We start from the raw sequence: 15911 nt of genomic DNA, 5'->3' as shown, positions 1-15911 counted from the left end.
GCAAATTGCAAATTATGAATCTACGCGAAAAACTACACAAGTTACATATTTAAAATATCGCGATCCGATACACGGTTTAAAATCTACGACCGTTTGAAATATCTATATATTCCTGGAATTAATAAATCCGAAAATAAATTCTAAAAAAATAACTAGAGGGCCGAATCTACCCTACACGGGCCTAAATTGATGGCAAAGAATAGTAAAACATCATCTGGGCGGGGGTTAGCGGGGCCGGTGCTCACCTTGGGCCAATGGCCTGCTCGAGTAGGCTGGGCCGGCGAGGGAGGCGGCCTGTGGGGCACTGGAGGTGTTGGTCCCTAGGCGGCCTGGAGCGCGGCAGCCCAACCGAGCGAGCGCTGGGGGCCCCCTCGTCCCGATCCCGATCTGGATCACGAGACAGAGGCGAGCTTGGCGGCAGCGCGGCTCGCAGCCGGCGACGAAGCGGGGCCAACTAGCGGCGGGGATCGGGTTTGCAGCGAGGGAGGCCATGGAGGGTGGCCGGACCCGGGCCGGGCCGGCGGTGGCGACGGGAGGAGACGCGGGCGAGGCAGCCAGGCAGGCGGCGGCGAGAGCAGCTCTGGCGAGGCGCGGGCGGCGACCCTAGCAGCTAGAAGACCCCGGCAAGCTGGAGAGGGTTGGGTGCCCGGGGAGCTCGGGCTCCCCCATGGCTACGACTGGCTGGAGCTCAGGGCCTATGTTGGCTCTGTGGTCGCCGGACGTGTCCGGTTTGACCACGGACATGTCCGGTAGGTGGGAAAACTGGGCGAATCTGGGCCTCTGGATGGAAATCCAATGGTCCAGATCTGACCTAAGATGAGATTTCAGGGGAGAGAGGAGATGGGGCTAGCAGGTGGGGGTTTTGAGGGGGTGGCTGCAAAAATGACTATGGGGGACCCTAGTGAAGTGAGAGAGGCCTCTCCATGGGCTGGTCTTAAATAGGGTTGGGCTATGGTGGGTGGACCTCGTCCGTCCGATCACGATCCGATGACCACGAACGGAGGAAGTGGCTAGATGGGTTTGATGGGTTGTGTAGGGATGAGAGGGAAATGGTGCGGCGCGGCAACGCGATTTTAAAACACCAAAAAAACATCCGACGATAGACCGAATACGGTGCCGCTACGGTCGACCGTTCGGGTACCAGACGGACTCCAATTGCGATGAAAATTGGCAGGCGGCCTACCTATATCTAAATAAGACCGCAGCCAAGTTTCAACCCAATCAGAGAAAGTTTTATACACACTTTTAAAAACAAGATTTAAACAACGTCGCGGGCGCGTGCGAGTGTGGTCGGGCTCAGAATGGGCAACGACAAAGACGGAGAGAACCGGCAACTAATAACGGATGCAAGTTTTGAAAATTGGCACCAACGGGATGCCGATGCAATGCGGATGATGCGAATGATGTGATGATGATGCGACAAATAAAAATAATCACACGACGAAAACGGAATGAAAGGGGAATCTTCTGGAACGTCGGTCTCGGGCTGTCACAGATTCGTCCTTCACCACTCCCGACGATGCCCCTGTCGTGCAACCCCCCTCAAGTGTGGGACCCTCGAGGGTGATTCCTCTAAGTCCACCTTGACGGCTACATCCTTCGGAATCCAACGAGGGTGATGCCTCGGATCCCCCTGATGTTACAACCACACACTTACTTGACCATGTTACTGGGATCGTTGATGAATAGTTGCTAGGCGGGTGGATTCTCGCGTGTTTGTGTCGATGACCATAATTAAAATGATAATGGATTTGGGTATTTGATCTAGGTTGGTCAGAAGGCCTTATTACGCACTAACCGTGTGCATGGGAAGAATTATGGGTACTCGACGTCGCGGTATCAGCCGAAGCTCTTCAGACGTCACTGATGTAGCGGCCCGTGCCCGAGTGGTCCCGAGATGCATCACTCTTGTATTAAGGGGTGTTAGGACTGACATCAGCCGCCCTCGCATCGTGCAGGAGCGCGGAGGGCAAGCGGGTCCATGAACCCTTTGTGCTTAGGATTTAGACCGGCAGGCTGGCCTCTTTGATGAGCTTAGGTGGGGCTGCGAAGTGTCGATATTCCGAGGCCGGGCAGGACCCAGAAAAGTGTGTCCGGCTAGAGTGTTATCGAGCGCGTCGGGGAATATGTTGTGCACCCCTGCACGGAAGAACTTATCTATTCGAATAGCCGTGTCCACGGTTACAAGACGACTTGGAGTTGTGCCCTGATCTTATACAACTACAACTATTACTTAACTGGAATTTTTGCCCTGGGATTGCTTCCTCGCAGGGAGACGAGGAAGGATCTGTGGGGGTGACCTCATATTAATATTGCTGCAACAATATGACTATTAATTGTGTTACCTTGCTCTACTCTCATCTATTGCTGCAAGACCCTGAAGATGCTAGTCTTCGATAGGACTAGGCCTTATCTCTCTATTCTCGCATTGCTGCAGTCAGTCCACATATAACCCCTTCTTTGATATTGATGCATACTTAGCATAGTTCTGATGTAAGTCTTGCGAGTACTTTGGATGAGTACTCAACGTTGCTTTGCTCCCCCTTTGTCCCCTTGATCCGTTGCTACGACCAGATGTTGGAGCCCAAGAGATGGAGTTTCCTGCCGACGCCTGCCACCCCGATGGTGACTTCTTCATGGAGGCTGCTGAAGACCAGGAGTAGTTAGGAGGCTCCGAGGCAGGAGGCCTCGCCTCATTCGATTGTTTTTTTTATTTTGTGCTAGCCTTCTCTAAGGCACCCCATGTTTAATGTCTGTACTTAGATATTGTTGCTTCCGCTGACTCGTGTATTTATCGAGCTTCCGTATTCTAGCCCTCGAGGCCCCTGGCTTGTAATATGAAGCTTGTATGTTTTATTTGTGTCTAGAGTTGTGTTGTGATATCTTCCCATGAGTCCTTGAGTTTGATCATACGCATTTGCGTGTATCATTAGCGTACGATTAAATCGAGGGCGTCACAGTTAATGCGATCGCCGTCGGCACGGTCTCACTTCAGTTACCATCGGGATTAGTGATGAATTTAAATAAATTTTATTTAGTGCTTGCATTGAGCATGAACATTATATCTAGATCTTGTTTATTGCGAGACGGTTACTCATTTAAGTCAGAGAATAATGGTTGTTCTATTTATATGATTAATATCTTTTATGGTCATGCACCCAATGTGAAGGGTTTCTTCATATTGAATCTCGATTGTGATGACACTCATATCCATAACATTGAGACCAAAAGATGTAGAGTTAACAATGATAGCGCCGCTTTCTTGTGGCACTGCCGCTTAGGTCATATTGGTGTTCAGCGCATGAAGAAACTCCATGTTGATGGACTTTTGGAGTCACTTGATTTTGAATCACTTGACACATCTGAACCATGCCTCATGGGCAAGATAACTTAGACTCCGTTCTCTGGAACAATGGAGCGTGCAAGTGACTTGTTGGAGATCCTACATATTGTTGTGTGCGGACCAATGAGCATAGAGGCGCGTGGTGGATATCCTTATTTTCTGACCTTCACTAACGATTTGAGTAGGTATGGCTATATCTACTTGATGAAGCACAAGTCTGAAACGTTTGAGAAGTTCAAACAATTTCACAGTGAATTTGAAAATCATCGTAGCAAGAAGATCAAGTTCCTACGATCTGATCGAGGAGGTGAATATCTAAGTTACGCGTTTGGTGCTCACTTAAGACAATGTGGAATTGTTTCACACTTGACACCGCCTGGAACACCACAGTGTAATGGTGTTTCCGAACGTCGTAATCGTACTTTATCAGATATGGTGCGTTCTATGATGTCTCTTACGGATTTGCCATTATCATTTTGGGGCTATGCATTGGAGATAGATGCATTCACTTTAAATAGGGCACCATCAAAATCCGTTGAGACGACACCATATGAGCTATGGTACGGCAAGAAGCCAAAGTTGTCGTTTCTTAAAGTTTAGCGATGTGATGCTTATGTCAAAAAGCTTCAGCTTGAAAACTAGAACCCAAAGCGGAAAAGTGCGTCTTCATAGGTTACCCAAAAGAGACAGTTGGGTATACCTTCTACCTCAGATCCGAGGGCAAAGTGTTTGTCGCTAAGAATGGAACTTTTCTTGAGAAAGAGTTTCTCTCGAAAGAATTGAGTGGGAGGAAGATAGAACTTGATGAGATTGGGGAACCTCTACTTCAACAAGATGGTGGCGCAGGGCAGAAATAAATTTCTGTCGAGGCAACACCGGTTCAAGAGGAAGCTAATGATAATGATCATGAAGCTTCAGATCAACTCACTATCAGACCTCGCAGGTCGACAAGAGCACATACTGCTCCTTAGTGGTACGGGAATCATGTCTTGTCAATCATGTTGTTGGACAACAATGAGCCTGTGAGTTATGGAGAAACAATGGTGGGCCCAGATTCCAACAGATGGTTAGAAGCCATGAAATCCGAGATAGGATCTATGTATGAAAACAAAGTATGGACTTTGGAAGTATTACCTGAAGGTCGCAAGGCTATTCAGAACAAATGGATCTTTAAGAAGAAGACGGACGCAGACGATAATGTGACCGTTTATAAAGTTTGACTTGTGGCAAAGGGTTTTTCACAAGTTCAAGGAGTTGACTACGATGAGACATTCTCAACCATAGGGATGCTTAAGTCCGTCCGAATCATGTTAGCAATAGCTGCATTTTTCGATTATGAAATCTGGCAGATGGATGTTAAAACGGTGTTCCTTAACGGGTTTCTTAAGGAAGAGTTGTATATGATGCAACCCGAAGGTTTTGTCGACCCAGAGAATGTTGAACAACTGTGCAAGCTCCAGCCATCCATTTATGGACCGGTGCAAGCATCTTGGAGTTGGAATCAGCGCTTTGATGAGGTGATCAAGGCGTTTGGGTTTATACAAGTTTTTGGAGAAGCTTTTATTTACAAGAAAGTGAGTGGGAGCTCTATAGCGTTTCTAATATATGTGGATGACATATTACTGATTGGAAACAATGTAGAGTTTTTGGAAAGCGTAAAGGATTACTTGAATAAAAGTTTTTCAATGAAGGACCTAGGAGAAGTTGCTTACATATTGGGCATGAAGATCTATAGAGATAGGTCAAGGCGCCTAATAGTTCTTTCACAAAGCACATACCTTGATAAAGTTTTGAAGAAGTTCAAAATGGAACAATCCAAGAAGGGGCTCTTGCATGTGTTATAAGGTATAAAGTTGAGTAAGACTCAATGTCCAGTAACTGCAGAAGATAGAGAAAAGATGAGTGGCGTCCCCTATGCTTCAGCCATAGGGTCTATCATGTATGCAATGCTATGCACAAGACCGGATGTCAGCCTGGCCATAAGTATGGCAGGCGGGTTTCAAAGTGATCCACGAGTGGAACACTGGGCGGCGGTCAAGAATATTCTGAAGTACATGAAAAGGACTAAGGAAATGTTTCTCGTTTATGGAGGTGACGAAGAGCTCGTCGTAAAGGGTTACGTCGATGCAAGCTTTGACACTGATCCGGATGACTCTAAGTCACAAACCGGATACGTATTTATTCTTAACGGGGGCGCGGTAAGCTGGTGCAGTTCCAAGAAAAACATCGTAGCTGATTCTACATGTGAAGCGGAGTACATAGCTGCCTCAGAGGCGGCTGAGGGTGTCTGGATGAAGCAGTTCATGTCAGATCTTGGAGTAGTGCCAAGTGCATTGGATCCAATCAATTTGTTATGTGACAACACTGATGCCATTGCTCTAGCCAAGGAACCAAGGTTTCACAAGAGGACTAGACACATAAAGCGGCGCTTCAATACCATCCGCGATTACATCAAGGAGAAAGACATAAATATTTGCAAAGTGCACACGGATCTGAATGTTGCAGATCTGCTGACTAAACCTCTTCTACGAGCAAAGCATGATCAACACCAGAACTGTATGGGTGTTAGATTCATTACATTGTAAATCACATAGAGATGTGAAGCTAGATTATTGACTCTAGTGCAAGTGGAAGACTATTGGAAATATGCCCTAGAGGCAATAATAAAACAATTATTATTATATTTCCCGTTTAAAGATAATCATTTATTATCCATGCTATAATTGTATTGAATGGAAACATAAATGCATGTGTGGATATATAGACAAAACAATGCCCCTAGTGAGCCTCTAGTTGACTAGCCTATTGGTCAAGGATGGCTAAGGGTTCCTAGCCATAGACAAGTGTTGTCACTTGATGACGTGATCACATCATTAGGAGAATGATGTGATGGACAAGACCCAAACTATGAACATAACATATGATCGTGTCATTTTGTTGCTATTGTTTTCTTCATGTCAAGTATACATTCCTATGACCATGAAATCATGTAACTCACTGACACCGGAGGAATGCCTTGTGTGTATCAAACGTCACAACATTAATGGGTGACTATAAAGGTACTCTACACGCATCTCCGAAGGTGTCTGTTGAGTTAGAATGGATCAAGACTAGGATTTGTCACTCCGTGTGACTGAGAGGTATCTCGGGGCCCACTCGGTAATACAACATCACAAACAAGCCTTGCAAGCAATGTGACTAAAGAGTTAGCCATGGGATCTTGCATTACGGAATATTAAAGAGACTTGCGGGTAACGAGGTTGAAATAGGTATGGCAATACTGACGATCGAATCTCATGCAAGTAACATACCGTAGGAAAAAGGGAATGAAATACGTGATTGTGTGAATCCTTGACATAGAGGTTCAACCGATAAGATCTTCGTAGAATATGTAGGATCCAATATGGACGTCCAAGTCCCGCTATTGGATATTGGCCGGAGAGTGTGTCGGTTATGTCTACATAGTTCTCGAACCCGCAGGGTCTGCACACTTAAGGTTCGGTGACATTTTCGGTATAGTTGAATTATTGATGTTGGTAACTGAATGTTGTTCGGAGTCCTGGATGAGATCCCGGACATCACGAGTGTCTCCGAAATGGTCCGGAAACGAAGATTGATATATAGGACTGTTGCATTTGGCTTCCGAAAAGACTTCGGGCATTACAGGTAAAGTACCGGGAGTGACGAATGGGTTCTGGGGTTTTACCGGGAGGGGCCACCCACCCGAGAGAGGACCTAATAGTCCCATGGGTGGCGTACCAGCCCTTAGTGGGTTGGTGAGGCCAGCCCAATAAGCCTATTTCAGCCAAGGAAAAAAAGGAAAAAAAGAAGAAAAAAAGGAAGGAGGTAGACAAGAAGGAAAGGACTCCTCCACCAATCCGAATTGGAGGAGGAGACCTTCCTCCTTGGCTCGGCCGAACCCTCCTACTTGGAGTAGGAGGCAAGGCAGCCTCCCTCTTGTTCCTCCTATATATAGTGGAGATTTGAGAGGGTTTTTGCACCTCAAGCCTTTGTGCAAACCTCTCTCCCTCCACTACTTCGTGACACCTCGTAGCTAGACCGGTACGACACGGCGTAGCCCTACCGGAGTAGCTCCACCATCATCACCGCTACGTCGTTGTGCTGTCGGAGAATTCAACTACCTCTTCGTCTCTCTTGCTGGATCAAGAAGGCGGAGATCGTCATCGAGTTGTACGTGTGCTGAACGCGGAGGTGTCGTCCGTGCGGTGCTAGATCGGGACGGATCGTGGGACGACGGTGATTTGGATCGTGAAGACGTTTCACTACATCAACCGTGTTTCTTAACGCTTCCCGCTTAGCGATCTACAAGGGTATGTGGATCCGATCTCCCTCTTGTAGATGATCATCACCATGATAGGTCTTCGTGTGCGTAGGAATTTTTTTGTTTCCCATGCAACGTTCCCAACACCCCGATCACTCGGGAAATCAGTGAGGTTGACCCGATCGTCCTTCCCCCAATACTTCGGGAGTCCATCCCTGCTCGCCGATTGAGCTCGTGGAGTTCCGAGCTCTTGTATGCCCAATTCATGGAATCTATCTTCCCGAAAGATAGTCCGTCGTTGCCGACTGCAGTTGTACCTGTATGAATGAACAATCGGAATTCGTCATTCTTGAATCCATGGAGGTTTGTCGAAATTCCGAATGACCCAACTCCGAGCTACAACCCAAGAATTTCCAAGACACCGAATACATCCGAGGAAGTCATTCACTCAGTTTGCAAAACCTCAACCGATTCCGGGGCTACTGATGGGGTTGTACATTAGGGGTAGGCCTACGAACCTGCTTCCTTAGGCCTACTTAGGACCCCTTACGGACATCAGTGTCGTTCAAGTCACTATGGGAGCCTCAATCTCATTCGGCTCAACAACTGTCACTCGACCTGCTCAGAGTCACTCGGACCACCTTGTGTCAGTCGAACGCATCCCGTCACTCGGTCCACAGCAAGGTGAAGGCATCGAAGAGGCATCAACGGCTAAGGGCTTCATGTAATGAAGCTCGGCCGGTCGTGGCACCTACTATATAAGCCACTCACGGGCTCCAGCTCAAGGGTTCAACACTTGTAATCTTTTACACCCCCATAAGAAAACACGGGCCTCAAGGCTCGAGACATAGGGTTGCTACCATTTTCGAGTGGGGCTGAACTCATAAATTCGAGTGCATCCTCTGTGCCTAGTTAGACTTCGCCCCCCCATTCGTACCCCTAGGTACTATTGTCAGGGTCATTCCCACGACACTACCGCCGGAGTTTGGAGGTGTCGTCGACGTGGTGCCCGTCGGCGTGTGACTCCACCTTCATTAGTTGTGGAACCTCCTGGTTAGTGCACCCGCATGCTCTTGCCCCTATAATCCATCGCAGGACGCCGCCGGCGACACTGCGAGCCTCTATCGCCTGTGAGGTGAGTTAAAACGTGACAATGGAGGCCCACAATCAGGATTTTATTTTTATCAAAGCGTTTTATAAAAGCGCACTCCTTCGGAGTACGTTTCCTCTTCGTGTTTGCGTATTTTCAACCGTGCACTTTGCTTCTTTCCAGTCTGCCCCGTGGGAAATTTCTGTTTCATTACGAAATAGTCCCTCAACTTGTTTTCATCATATATTTTAAACTACACGGGCTTTTCCAGTGATTTATTTTGCAAAATCTTTCTCTTGCTGTCTAGTTTATTTTCCTATTTATTCAAAAATATTTTGAGACAATATTTGGACTGTGATATTTATTTTAGAACTGATGTGTATAACATAGATACCGACGAGGGAAGCGCCAACGTCAACTTCACCAAGCTCGATCCCAACTTCGTCGAACCAGGTACGCATGTTTAAAAACTTGATGTGATGTTTGCTGATGAAATTTGTTTGATCAACTGCTGCATTAACAAACGCATTACCTATTACTTGATATAACTATATATGTGACAATGATGACCGACCTGGTGATGAGAGGCCGCAGACAGCCTAGTCACATGGGACGTGATAGGTTGTGGCCTGGGCATGCCGGATGCATGACCGTGATGGATGAATTAATTAACTCCAGCATCGACCTAGATCGAATCTTGTTGATGCGTCACCTTTTATTTCGTGCTGCCATAGTTCTTTCCGAAAGGGAAACGGTGTAGTAGGTCGTGAACCTATTATCAGTCACACACCAAGTGGAGGGGGCAGGATGAAGGTCTCCATGGCCCTAGAATAAAGCCAGTCATCCGGTCAGGGGGCATGGGTGCTTCCGGTCTGGGACCGAGAGGGAGGGCACTCCCTTGTACCGCGCGGTAAAAATTTGATCCCATGCTAGTCGAGGATGTTGGCCTCCCCGTCTTATGTTTTTTCCCTGGCAGCGTAGCCCGGGTGAGGCCGGTCTTCGCGGGGGGAAATGGATGTGTGCTGGTTCTGAGTGTTTGCTTCTAAAATACCATACGCGGGATTAGTCCTAGTGACTATTGGAACCCGTTGGCTGTGGGTAAAGAGTACACCCTCCGTAGAGTCAAGACTATTCGAGTAGCCATGTCCATGATCAAGGATGGCTGGTTGACATGTCAAGTGTCAGTCTTAGTGTCGATCCTTGGAGCACAAGTATTGGTTTATAAAATGTTGATTATTGACATCTGACAGTGATGTGGGAATTAACTTGATGAAAACTTGGTTATTTGGAATATCGTGAAGGTTGGTTGTACCACCTCGATAATACTTTGTTATTTATTATGCCCTTTCCGTTGCGTCGCTAAGATGCTCCACTGTGGCTTGTTATTTATTTTTCCCTTTCTGTGGCATCCCTAAGATGCCTGACCGTGGCTTGTTATTTATTATGCCCTTTCTATGGCGTCGCTAAGATGCCCAACTATGGCTTGTTATTTATCTTGCCCTTTCTGTGGCGTCACTAAGATACCCGACTATGGCTTGTTATTATTATGCCCTGTATGTGGTGTCGCTTAGGCGCCCGACGGTGGTTATTTATTTTTCTTGATAACCTTTTGCGGCGTCGCTTCAAACACCCGATCAGTGCATTTTATTCTCGTTTGGATATTTTGGGAGAACTACCGCCCGACTTATCTATTCTAACTTAACTGCAATTAATTTTTTTATCATGATAACTGTGATAATTAACCATGCATATGAAATTGTTGCATTCATCTTATCTTGTGTGCAAACTCTTTGCGAGTAATTTTCGAAGTACTCACTGGCTCGCTGATGTGGCGAGATATGGATGAAGGTGACCTCATGGATGAAGAGTACGATAGCGAGTCTCGCGCCTAGAGGAGTCCTAGTCAGTTGTGCGATCATGGAGTCTGTCGTTGTATTATTTCACTGCTTCCGCCACCACGAATAAATCGTCAAGCCTCACTCTGATGTTTGACGTGTATTAGTACTTATGCCCTATCACCTCACTATGATGTGACATGCCCACCTTTATGCGAGCACTAGAGTTATCCCATGACATGTGTAATATATCCGTCCTTATGATAGTATGGGCGTGTTGTAATAAACTATAGAGAGACCTCCGCTCTACCCTTTTCAATATTAAGTATTACTGGTTTCGGTATCAAGATTGGTCTATCAGTGTGAATGATTTTCTACACTGATGACATTCATGGCTGATTTCCAATAAGTTTATTTATTTGGAAACCGGTCCTGACAACGTTGCGACCGGTGACGTGGGTAGGTGCTGTGCAGGTACGGGGGGAGGCGCCCGAACTGGGCGGCGACGGCGATAGGGCTGGGGGCGAGGTGAGGGCTAGCCGTCGACGCTGTCGGTAAGGATGGAGAACGACCAATGTGCCACCGACTGGCGGGCTAGGGGATGGAGTATGCGCGCCTAGTTCGCGTCCGCTTTCTATCTGCGCCAACCCAAATCAGGCTCAAAATTGGGCCGAAAATGGGTCGACAGAGGACGAAAAGCTCATGAGCGTCCGTTTGGACCGGCACGTTGGGCCGACTTTTCTGTTCGCGCGGACCCAAATGGACGACGGCGGACGAAATTGGTCGCCCGGTTGAAGTTACTCTTAGATGTCATGGCAATATAGTTTTTAGTTAATCTCAATAAAACTGTTGTTACATGTAAAAGATTTTTATTGTCTAATGGTAGTACAATAATTAATCTATCTATGTGGTATGGTTTTTTTCACTAGCCACCGACGATCTGATTTATAATGTCGTAACATTTTTTTGCTTCTTAAATTGTATTCATAAAAAACATGACACTAGACACACATGCACCGTCATTAATTAACTCACTCATGCTTATTTGAAACTATGTTTATTTGCTTCCTAAATTGTATTCATAAAAGGAAACACTCATTATCATATGTCTGATACAAAGAAATCTACACACCACTCACGTACCGTTCATACATATTCCATCCCACTCACGAGGTAACCCAACAAAACCTTTCGTCCTCCAAAAACTACCTCTTTTTATGCATTAATCTCCGCTAATTCCTCTCTCCCAAATCAATCGTCACTCCCATTTCTCTCTCTCTCTCTCCTACTTTCGACCACCTCACCGGCGAGCATGTGATCCATCGCGTCGCCCCTATTCTCTCCTTCGGTGCCGCCAGATTTGTTCTCCTTGCCTCTTCCTTTCAACCCATGTGACCGCCAGCTCGCTATCCGCCGCCGCAACACATGTTCTCGCCGCAGTAACACCGAGATAGGGTCACATGCGCCCCGCTCCTCAATGTCGTCGCTGGTTCACCTCGTCGGCGATCCATCCCAGAATTTGGCGGCCACGGCCGCACCACGTTTCTTATATCGTTAGGTTGCGTGAGTACCAGCAATGGCCCTTGTCCGATTCGTAAACTCTTCTCCGCAGTATGCACCAGCGTACACCAGGCACGGCCGGCAAATTCTACCAAGAAGTTATCCCACATCGTCTTTCCCTCTAGCTTTCAAGTTCTATGCATTTTAGAGATACAAACCTTTGTCTGCTTGATGCTCTAATATTGGCTCAAATCGACTATACTGTTGGACTATTTTCTTATTGAAATCATCTCGTCTGATGCTTTATCACAGGCATGGTTGATTGAGGCTAACAAAATCTAAATTTGACCTATGAACTTGGATTGCTAGTCTCAATTTAGGGCACCTCATATCATGGAGGCAAGCATACTAATCTGTAGCTTATATTTTGTATGCTTCCACTAGGCCTCACATGCATTGGGTAGCATTTTTTCTCTCTTCACGTCATCCATGCTTGCTTCACTATATCGATATTGATACGTCTCCAACGTATCTATAATTTTTTATGGTTCCATGCTATTATCTTGTCAACTTTGGACGTTTTGTATGCATGAATATGCTATTTATATCTTTTTGGGACTAACCTATTAACTCAGTGCCAAGTGCCAGTTTCTGTTTTTTTTCGTGTTTTTGACCTTTTTCGGAGAAGAATATTAAACGGAGTCCAAACGGAAAAAAAACCTGCGGAATGATTTTTTCCATAACAAAATATACGCAGGGGACTTGAGAAACAAGACAAAGGATCCCGGGGGAGGTCACAAGCCCCCTAGCCGCGGCCTGGGGGCGCGCTTAGCAGGCTTGTGGGCCCCCCGTGGCTCCTTTGTCCTACTTCTTTCGCCTATAAATTCTCTAAAAATCCAAAACTACCAGAGAGAGCCACAAAAATACTTTTCCGCAGCCGCAACCTTCTATCTCTCCAAGATCCCATCTGGGGCACATTCTGGTGCCCTGCCGAAGTGGGGATTCGGACACGGAGGGCTTCTTCATCAACACCATTGCCTCTCTGATGATGTGTGAGTAGTTCACCACAGACCTTCGGGTCCATAGCTAGTAGCTAGATGGCTTCTTCTCTCTCTTGGATATTCAATACAAAGTTCTCCATGATCTTCATGGAGATCTATCCGATGTAATCTTCTTTTGCGGCGTGTTTTTCGAGATCCGATGAATTGTGGATTTATGATCAGATTATCTATGAATATTATTTGAGTCTCCTCTGATCTCTTATATGCATGATTTCGTATCCTTGTAATTCTCTTCGAGTTGTGGATTTCGTTTGGCCAACTTGATCTATAATTCTTGCAATGGGAGAAGTGCTTGTTTTTGGGTTCATATCGTGCGGTGTCCTCACCCAGTGACAGAAGGGGTAGCGAGGCATGCATCGTGTTGTTGCCATCAAGGGTAAAAAGATGGGGTTTATATCTATTGCATGAATTTATCCCTCTACATCATGTCATCTTACTTAAGGCGTTACTCTGTTTGTTATGAACTCAATACACTAGATGCATGCTGGATAGCGGTCGATGTGTGGAGTAATAGTAGTAGATGCAGACAATATCGGTCTACTTGTCTCGGACGTGATGCCTATATGTATGATCATTGCCTTATATATCATCATGACTTTGCGCGATTCTATCAATTGCTCGACAGTAATTCGTTCACCCACCGTAATACTTGATATCATAAGAGAAGCCTCTAGTGAACACTATGGCCCCCGGGTCTACTTCACATCATATTTTCAGCTCTACACTTTTACTTTGTCGCACTTTCCACCTTCAGATCTCACCTTGCAATTAATCGTGAAGGGATTGATAACCCCTTTATAGCATTGGGTGCAAGTTTGTTTGTTTTTGCGCAGGTATATTGGTGACTTGTATTGATACTCCTACTGGATTGATACCTTGGTTTTCAAACTGAGGAAAATACTTACTGCTATTGTGCTGCATCACCCTTTCCTCTTCAAGGGAAAAACCAACGCAAGCTCAAGAGGTAGCAGATATTGATGTACAACAGTTGGTCTTACGTTTGTATATTGTTTCCTACTGTGTAGGATATTCTAAATTCAATATTGTGACATGCTTCATATATTTCACAAGTTTATGCTGATACTAAAGGACGCGTGCTATATAAACCTTTGTGACTTCTTCTTTTCAGAAGGGTCGCATTCAGTTGTATATTTATATTTTTACCACCCTGTCATTGGATTTGTATTTTCTTCAGTTTTGTGGTTCAAATATGAAATACAACAAGCATTATTTTTCGACCCGTACACAAACAAGTTACATGGTGTGATATTGTCAAATGACTGCTTCGTGTCAGTCATGCTTCCTAGTTTTGTTTCATACGTTCTTGTAGTTCTGACAGTTTACTTCAACTACCTCGTACTATTAATACTCACATATGACTATAGTAGTGAAATTTTTCTTCAACCACAACAAGCGTATGCTTCTTTATCATGCAAAACATTTTGGTTTGATACATAAGTACAAGTGGGTGCTTCTACAACCATCGGTGTGCTTCTTATAGTGATTATTTTGTCTCGACCACGGTGCTTCACTATTTCACTCTAATATTTCTGTTGTATATGTATTTGCAGCACAAAAACTGTACATGTGCTTTGTTTTCAATACATGCCAAAGATGGTGCAATGATGTCTACAGCACTAAGACTAGCCGGATTGCTTGTTGGCTGCCTGTGCATATGGAGCTCTTATACGAATTACACTATATAGTGCATGTTGTGATGCTAGGAATGAAAATTATGTCATTGCATGTTTTACACTTTTGATGCAACAATAGTTGTAGCAAAATATTCTTTCTTTGCAGGCAATCCCTAGTTCATTTGAAGCTCGTTCAAGTGCAACAATTTTTCTCTTTTTGATGGAAGCAAACTACTATTTGATTGGTAGCAACTGTTTTTTAGTCGATGGAATTAAGAGAGTGATGATTTCGGAACAAGTGAAATTATCATTTCTTTGATGGAAGCACAATATTATTTTCCTAGAAGCAAAAATATTCACCAATACGCAAAGTTTTTGTATCATTTGATTGATAGGTACCGAAGATCGCCTCCTCAACCATAACCAGCAAGACTAGTTCTGAGGAAACAAGATTACTATTTGATGGAAGCAATTTTATAGTCGACGAAAACATAAAATTGGTGTACTTAAAACAAAATTACTATTCTTTATTTGATAATATCATTATTTAGTTGGATGCAATTCTAGTCAACCGAAACAAGATACCAATGCTTCCAAAACAAAATATCACTTTACATGGAGATAAATTTATAATAGATAGACACAAATTTATTCACCATTGAATAAAATTCTCCTGTAAATGGAAGAATGAAATTGTTTGTAAATAGGCTCCTGCGTACGCGAGTTCATGCACCGGATTCTTGGGATACACATAGAAGAATTAATGGAGCATGCACATCAGTTGCTAGAAACACAGGAGCATGCAGAGTAGTCATTGGAAGCACTGGATGAGCAACATTCAGTCGAGAGATTATCGGGAGGAGATGGAATGAAGAACAATTAAGAACGCAATTACCGGACAAAAGCAACAACTCAGCGCGTGACCTACCAGATCGGACGAAAAGCACACTATTAATTCTAGCCAGAGACTAGTCTAATAGAAGCGATACGGACGGAAAGCACACTATTAATCCTACGGCCACACACTAGTCTGATAGAAGCGATACATCAGTAGTCTGAGGGCTAGTGATGCCCATTCATAAAAAACATGGCACTAGACACACATGCACCATCGTTAATTAACTCACTCATGCTTATTTGAAACTATGTTTAGGGATAGCAAAGTA

This window comes from Hordeum vulgare, chromosome 1H, assembly GCF_904849725.1.
Source record: "Hordeum vulgare subsp. vulgare chromosome 1H, MorexV3_pseudomolecules_assembly, whole genome shotgun sequence".
Classification (NCBI taxonomy): domain Eukaryota; kingdom Viridiplantae; phylum Streptophyta; class Magnoliopsida; order Poales; family Poaceae; genus Hordeum; species Hordeum vulgare.
This window is presented reverse-complemented; position numbering follows the sequence as displayed.